Below are 8,682 nucleotides of genomic sequence, written 5' to 3'. Positions count from 1 at the left end.
CAGCGACTTCAGTCAGACCAAACAACTCAGTGTTTTTGTTGTCTAACGTATCTGACACTGCGAGAAAGAACAGCAACTCTACTGGGAAACACGATTACAACCATAAAGAACTTTTGGACATTGGAAATACGATCACACACGATCAGATACCAGCTTATCCGGACGATCTGTGTTTTCTTGGCTTGCTACACGACCCAGGCCCCATCGCTACAGGACATCCTCCTGCAACCACCCACTTGAGAAAGTGCCAGTGGTGGACCCGGAAGCGCGGCATGCATGCAGGCATCCGTGCTAGGCTAAAGGCCAACCCCTCCTGACCAGCTCTCCCGTCCATTTTACTTGCAAATGTACGCTCTCTGGAAAATAAACTGGACTGCATACGGCTTCAACAGACATCCCAGCATGAATCTAAGAACTGTTGTCATTTTGTCTTCACTGAAACCTGGCTTCACAACAACATTCCAGACACAGCCATACAGCCAGATGGGCTAGTACGCTACCAAGCCGACAGAGCATTATCTTTGTCATGTAAAATCCATGGTGGTGGCTTGTGTGTTTACATTAACAAGGAATGGTGTGCAAACACTGTGATGGTCTCCAAACACTGTTCTCCACTCGTGGAGTTCACAATTGTCAAGTGCTGGCTATACTATCTGATAAGGGAATTCACTGTTGTTGTTATTGTGGCCGTGTACTTGCCCCCGTGCGTTAATGCCTCAGAAGCACTGTGCGAACTACACAACAGCACCAGCAAACAATACATTTTGTACCCCAATTAATTTTATATTATTGCTGGGGATTTCAATCATGCAAACCTAAAGAGTGTATTTCCTAAATTGTATCAACAAGTAAACTTTGCTACCAGGGAAAACAACAAACTGGACCTCATTTACACTAATGAGAAGAATGCATACAGAGCATTCCCCCACCCCCACCTTGGAAACTCAGTCCACATCTCTGTTATGCTAATTCCATCATACAGGCCATTTCTGAAACTTACCAAACCGGTTCAGCGACAGATCAGGGTCTGCCCAGAGGGGTCTATCTCAGCTCTTCAGGACTGCTTTGAGAGCGCCGACTGGGGCTTTTTCAAAGCAGCAGCCTCCTCTGGTGAGCACATTGATCTGGAGGAATACAGTGACAGCCTACATAAATTAGTGTATAGACGACATCACAGCCACCAAAACCATCTCATCGCGGGCCAACCAGAAGCCCTGGCTGACAGCAAAAGTCCGGGCGGCGCGCTGCTGAGGACCTGGAATGCTGTATTCAGATCTGGTGATAAGGCAGCCCTCAAGACAGCAAGGGCCAACCTATCGTGTGGCATCAGAGGCCAAAAGACAATATGCACAGAAAAACAAACAGCCACATCACTGATAGCAGAGATCACAGCGCTTGTGGAAGGGCATCCAGGCCCTCACTGACCTGTGGCGGTGCCGCCACCCTCCCAGATGCACTGAATGACTTCTACACACGATATGAGACTGAATAACGTGCCGGTTGTGAAGACTACATCCCTGATGGATGACCAGGTTCTTCAGGTGACTGCAGATGATGTGAGAAAGACCCTCTCCAGAGTCAACCCACACAAAGCTACGGGTCCAGACAGAATCCCAGGCTGAGCCATCAGGGACTGTGCTGAGAAGCTGGCAGATGTCCTTGCTGACATCTTCAACATCTCACTGTCCCAGGCAGTCATCCCCACATGTTTCAAGTCTACCACCATCATATCAATACCAAAGAAATCCCCTGTGTCCTGCCATAATGATTACCACCCCATTGCACTGACTCCAATCATCATGAAGTGCTGTGAGAGGCTGATCATGAAGCACATCAAGTTCAGCCTCCCAGGATCCTCTCCATTTTGCATATCGCGCTAACTGCTCCATAGAAGATGCCATAACCTCTGCTCTTCATCCAGCCCTGTCCTACGTGGAGAGAAAGAACAGCTATGTGAGGATAATGTTCATTGACTTCAGCTCAGCTTTTCACACAATCATACCACACCTGATCAGAAAGCTGAGCCAGCTGGGCTTTAAGACCTCCCTCTGCAACTGAGCGCTGGACTTCCTCAGGGGGAGGCCACAGTCAGCACAAATTGGCAAGATCACGTCCAAGACCATCACACTGAGCACCGGTGCTCCACAGGGCTGTGTGCTCAGTCCGCTCTTGTTCACCCTGCTGACTCACGACTGCACAGCATCATCCACCTCCAACCACATTATAAAGTTTGCTGATGATACTACAGTGGTAGGAGGTCTCATCAGAAACAACAATGAATCATCATACTGTGGTTTGTTCCCAGTCGGAAGTGGATCAACCGGTGGCGAGGTGCAAAAACAACAACCTCTCCCCGAATACACAAAAAACTAAGGAGGTTGTTATTGACTTTAGAAAGACCAACGCCCACCATACTCCTCTGACCATCAATGGTATGGACATAGAGAGAGTCAGCAGTGTTAAGTTCCTGGGAGTTCACATCACAGAAGACCTCTCCTGGTCCTCACATGTCACTGCACTCTCCAAGAAACCCCAGCAGAGTCTTCACTTCCTGCGGCGTCTGAAGAAGGCAAGTCTCCCCACCCATCCTCATCACATTCTACAGAGGCACCATAGAGAACATTCTGACCAGCAATTTTAATGTCTGGCAGGGAACTGCAAGGCCTTCGACCGCAAATCCCTACAGCAGATAGTGAAGACACCTGGAAAGATCATAGGAACTGCTCTCCCATCCATCCAGGCCACCTATGACGCACGGTGCACCCGGAAGGCTCTCAGCATCGTGAAGGACCCTACCCACCCTTCCCACATCCACTTCACCCTCCTACCCTCTGGCAGGAGGTACCAGAGCATCTGTGCTGCCTCCACCAGACTATGCAACAGTTTCACTCTTCAGGCTGTGAGGTTCCTCAACAGCCTGAACACTTAGACCTTCCATAAAATAACTTTTTGATTTTCTTACTCACTGTCCGTGTCAGGTGTGCTTGTGATGTTCAGGTCTGTGAAGTATTTTTTTTGTTTTTAATGCACTTTTTGTTTTAATATTCATTGCATGTTATGTTTTTATGTGGCACTGTGGTCCGTGTGAAATGTAATTTCGTTCCCTTGTATGTATGAGACATGCATATAAGGCAATGACAATAAAAGAAGTCTAAGTCCAAGTTAAATGTTTCCGATTATTTTTCACTTGATTTTATAGGATTCAATTCCTCAAAAAAGAGTGCAAAAAAGTTCTGCCATGATTTATCTTGGTTTCATTTTTTATATCCCAAAAAGCTGCCATTTTAACAGGGGTGTGCAGACTTTGTATATACACTGTATATTCAAGCTCTGTTTTTAAATGTGGACGCCTGTCTTATAAAAACTTTTTAAAATTTCAGTCACGCACTGATTTTTCTGTACCACCAATTCATCTATATTCTCATGTTGTAACTCCACTCCAAAGGGGGAAAAAAAACAAAGTGCTCCTTACACAAGCATCTTTTTTAGATTTAAACTAAGTTCTTTGCTAAATGGAAGCAACATATATTATTCTTTGATTATTATTGTTTTCCTAAAAAAGTGTATCCAGCCTCACTTACAACAGTAGACTTCTAATTTGTATGGTACCATCAGGGTGAGAGGGACAATGTCTGCCTGTGGGAAATATTTTATAACCTAGAACTGAGATAAGTCATTGAGAACTGGATATTGAAAATGATAGAAGAGGGCAGGTGTATATGCATTGGTGCAGAAACCTGAACTTTGTGTTGGGAATCTCTATTCTCAGTTTTCTTGGTTGGGGCCTATGGCAGGATGTTAAGAATATCCTAAAAGAGGACAATATAATGAGTGAAATATTAAGAAGAGGCCATCAACGATTTTTGACAAAACCAATTGTTAGAGTTAATAATTGGCCCCAGCATCGACTTCCACGTTCAGTTATGACACTGAGGGTTGGAGATACTTTACAGTCCTCTGTGTCTTCTGGCCCTGGCAGGTGAAAGGGTCTGACGGCTCATTCAGGGTTTGAAACACAAAGGATCGTCAAACACTGCACCACGATATGAACAAACCAGAGAGAGAGAGAGAGAGGGTGGAGTCCTCCAACTGGGTTTATCTGCCATTTATAGTAATCATTATGATTTGTGCCAAGGTGATTTCAAGCTAAGAAACAACACCCTTGTTTAAGTAAGAGTTGTGTGTGCGCCTTTGTGTGCATGTCAGTGTGTCTGTGTGAATGTCCGAATGTTTTTATATCTATCCATGTGTATGCGTAGGAGTCTGTGTGTCAGTGTTCATGTTTCTGTGTGTCTACATGATGTTAGTATCTGTTTGTGGGTGTGGTGTGTGTCTTTGTGTGTGTCTGTATGCATGTGTGCGTTTGTTTCTGTGTCTACATATGTTTCTGTGATGTTTGTGTCTGTGTTTGTCTCAGTGTATATGTGTATCTATGTCTGTGTGCATGTATAAGTTTATATGTCTGTGTGTGTATTCTTGTGCATCTTTTCATAAATATCCAGACACACTGTATGTTGAGGGTGACATACATGTGGTAAATATAAACCATTTCGCAGGTCCACCCATGAGCATGTCTCCAAAATCTCAACTTATTGCTAATGACCACTGGTACACTGAGCTACTCTGTGTCACTGTGTTGACTGGCTGAGCAGGGAGGGATATCTGCTAGTGTGACGTTAACAAATAATCAGAGCAGTAGCATGGACAAATGAACCAACACAAAATACACACAGAAAACACAGATTTGAACATCTCCTCTTCTATAATGGAAGGCATCAAATGTGCTTACTATGGCAAAATTGCTTTAAAACTATAATTTGATTTCTAGAACTTTGCATGTAATTGTGAAAATGTTGGTTCAGGAAAAAAAAATTAACGCTAGACAAACGAGTTAAATTGATCAACAATCAGCTTCTGGGGAGAGGAAGGGTAGGAGTGTGGAGATGAGAGTCAGAACTCTGAATGTTGGCACTATGGCTGGTAAAGGGAGAGAGCTGGCTGATATGATGGAGAGAAGGGAGGTAGATATAATGTGTGTGCAAGAGAACAGGTGGAAGGGGGGTAAGGCCAGGAGCATCAGAGGTGGGTTCAAACTCTTCTACCATGGTGCAGATGGGAGAAAAATGGGGAAAGGGTAATCCTGAAGGAAGAGTATGTCAAGAGTAAAAGACAGATGGGTCAGTATGAAGCTGGAAATCGAAGGTGTGGTGATGAATGCTGTCTGCGCATATGCCCCGCAAGTTGGGTGAGATGGAAGAGAAAGAAGAATTCTGGAATGAGTTGGATGAAGTTGTAGAGAGTGTACTGAAGGAGGAGAGAGTGGTGATTGAAGCAGACTTCAACGGGCATGTTGGTGATGGGAACAGAGGTGAAGAGGAGGTGATGGGTAGGTATGGTGTCAAGGAGAGGAATGTGGAAGGACAGATGGTGGTGGATTTTGCGAAAAGGGTGGAAATGGCTGTGGTGAATTCATACTTCATGTAGAGGGAGGAACACAGGGTGAGGTATAAGTGGAGGAAGATGCACACAGGTGGACTACAGCTTATGCAGGAGGCACAATCTGAAAAGGATTGGAGACTGCAAGGTGGTGATGATACTCTTGATACTTTGACTGAGTTCGTGTCAGATTCTAAACCAAATACTTGCCTACTTGACCCCTTACCAGCAAAACTTTTTAAAGACCTCTGGCCTTTCCTGGGACCTACAATGCTAGACATTGTTAATTTATTACTTACTACTGGCACTGTTACCAGCAGTTTTAAGACAGCTGTGGTTAAACCTCTACTTGGAAAAAAAAATGCACCTCAATTTGGGGTCTCTTAATAACTATCGACCAGCCTCTAATCTTCCATTCTTTATTCTAACGTAGTAGAGAGAGTTGTATATCAACAACTTTTGACCCATATAGAAGAAAACCATCTATATGAACCTTTTCAATCAGCTTTCAGGGCCCGTCCCTCCACTGAAACTGCTCTGACCAGCGTGGTGAATGGTCTTTTACTAGCTATGGACCCTGATTCCATTTCTCTGCTTCTGCTACTGGACCTCAGTGCAACCTTTGACACCACTGATCACTGTATACTATAAGACAGATTAAATTGTAATTTTGGTGTCTCTTGTTTAGCTCTCTCTTCGCTTAAGTCTTACTTATCTGGAAGAACACATTGTCAAGTCAAGTCAATTTTATTTGTATAGCTCATAGTAATATTACATCAAAATTCTCTGACATTAAATATAGTGTACCTCAGGGTTCAGTTCTTGGCCCTCTCATTTTCTCTCTTTACATTTCAAGTCTTGGCCAAATTGTATTGATGCATGCTCAATAATCCAGGTAAGAAAATCAAAGAAGGAAATCCGGCTTGGTTGGCCATTCCTACCGACACAATTGGCTGTGTATGTGGGTGGGAAGCCGGATGTGGGTATGCGTCCTGGTCGCTGCACTAGCACCTCCTCTGGTCAGTCAGGGCGCCTGTTCGGGGGAGAGGGGGGAATAGTGTGATCCTCCCACGCGCTACGTCCCCCTGGCGAAACTCCTTACTGTCAGGTGAAAAGAAGCGGCTCGCAACTCCACATGTATCGGAGCAGACAAGTGGTAGTCTGCAGCCCTCCCCGGATCAGCAGAGGGGGTGGAGCAGTGACCAGGATGGCTCAGAACAGTGGGATAATTGGCCAAGTACAATTGGGAGAAAAGGGGGGGAAAACCCAAAAAAAGAAAGAAAATCAAAGAAGGTTGAATCAGTTCATCTGGATACAACGTTTATTGACAGATACATTTCATCACTCAACTAAGTGAGACTGAAGATGTCACTTAGTTGAGTGATGAAATGTATCTGCCAATAAACGTATCCAGATGAACTGAATCAACCTTCTTTAATGTTGGCCAAATTATGCGCAGTTATGGAATACATTTCCATTGCTATGCTGATGATATTCAGCTGTATGTGCCTATAAGGGCTGATGATCATACTCAAATTACTAATTTAGAGGCCTGCTTGGCTGCTGTAAAAAAAAATCAATGTCACTAAACTTTGCTTTTAAATTCGGATAAACCCGAGATGCTGGTCATTGGCCCTGCTAGACAAAGACATCAACTTGATCAAGTAACGATAACAATCGTCAACTATGTGATTTCATAAAGTGTGGCAGCCAAAAATCTTGGTGTTACATTTGATCCCAGCCTTTCTTTGTAGTGGGAGGGTTATTCTACAACTAAAAGTGTGTGGGTATGTTTTCTAGGTAAAAAAAAACAAAACAAAAAAAACACCACTAATACTGTGTCTCTGTGGGGAGGTGTACTATGGAGGGATATCACTATACTTCCCGGATAGGACACTTACCTGAAACCGAAAGCCTACCAGGACAAATTCAAGAACACTTATTAACAAATGCCAATTCAAATAGTAGCAAAATAATAATTAATTATCTTTTTTATGTTAAAATAACATACAAAATCCAGAACGAGGACTTTATATTTAACAACGATAATTGTTAACGCCCAATCACTCTCTCATTCACACTTCCATACTAATGCGGTACAGCAGGGATAGGCAACATAGTCCAGAAAGGCCCGCTGTGGGTGCAGGTCTTTGTTCCAACCAAGCAGTTACACACCCGATTCTATTAGTCAACCAATAGTCTTTGCTAAGGACCTTGATTTGTAGACTCAGGTGTGTAACTCCTTGGCTGGAACAAAGACCTGCAACCACACCGGACCTTTCTGGACCATGTTGCCTATCCCTGCGGTACAGCATCTATCAGCAGGCTTATCAACATTGTAGCAAATTCGGGAGGCAACCACAGGAACTGCCGCGACCAGGAAGCGAACCCGTATCGCCCGTACCGCGGGAGACTTCACTAACCGCTCGACTAAAGGGTCAGACCCGTCAGCCAGCGGCCAACGTGTCTACTTATCCATGCACGTTACAATATGTTCATAATTACAGGTTCCCATTTAATCAGGTTAGGAGAGTCCTTGTAAGAGAGTCTGTTCACCGTGTAATTATGTGCGAGTTCCAAGGCTCACCGCTGTTGCGCTCCGTGCGAGTGGGTGTGTATCAACTAAGCGGGCCGTTGGGGATCTCCTTGTACCTCCGTGTGTGTGTGTGTAGTAAACAAATAAAATTGGAACCTAGTACCGTGAAAGCCTCAATGGCTGGTAGAGATGCGTCATGGCAGATGTCCACGGATGACAAGAAACGAGGGTGACGACAGAAATGCCTTAGTCTTCAGTTGTCCGGGGTTACCGTCGACTCCAACCGCTACCTCAGCGGATGTAGCTAGTTGGCCGCTCCGTTTCTGACTCACGAACGAAGACCGCGCTGCAAACTAATTTTACTGACTAACCGACGTAAGCCCTCGTTGCTCCGTCCTCGGCCTCTGACACAAAGTTAAATGTAGCCCCTGTCTCACTACAATCACTTTAACAGGTAGCTAACTCTGGAGGTGTAAAAATCAGGTCCAGAAAGTAAAAATCCAAACCATGTATTTGCTCCACCCATGCACCACACCAGCAGATTCTAGTCAACACCACTCCTCAACTAGGTAGGGGAAACTAGCTAATGACGTCAGCTGGTTTAGTAACATGGTTGGAACAAATACACGGTTTGGACATTTACTTTCTGGACCTGGTTTTTACACCTCTGGATTAGCAGCGGTAGCTAGCACGTAGCAAAACATCGGATA

This window comes from Lampris incognitus, chromosome 8 (assembly GCF_029633865.1).
Source record: "Lampris incognitus isolate fLamInc1 chromosome 8, fLamInc1.hap2, whole genome shotgun sequence".
Lineage (NCBI taxonomy): Eukaryota > Metazoa > Chordata > Actinopteri > Lampriformes > Lampridae > Lampris > Lampris incognitus.
This window is presented reverse-complemented; position numbering follows the sequence as displayed.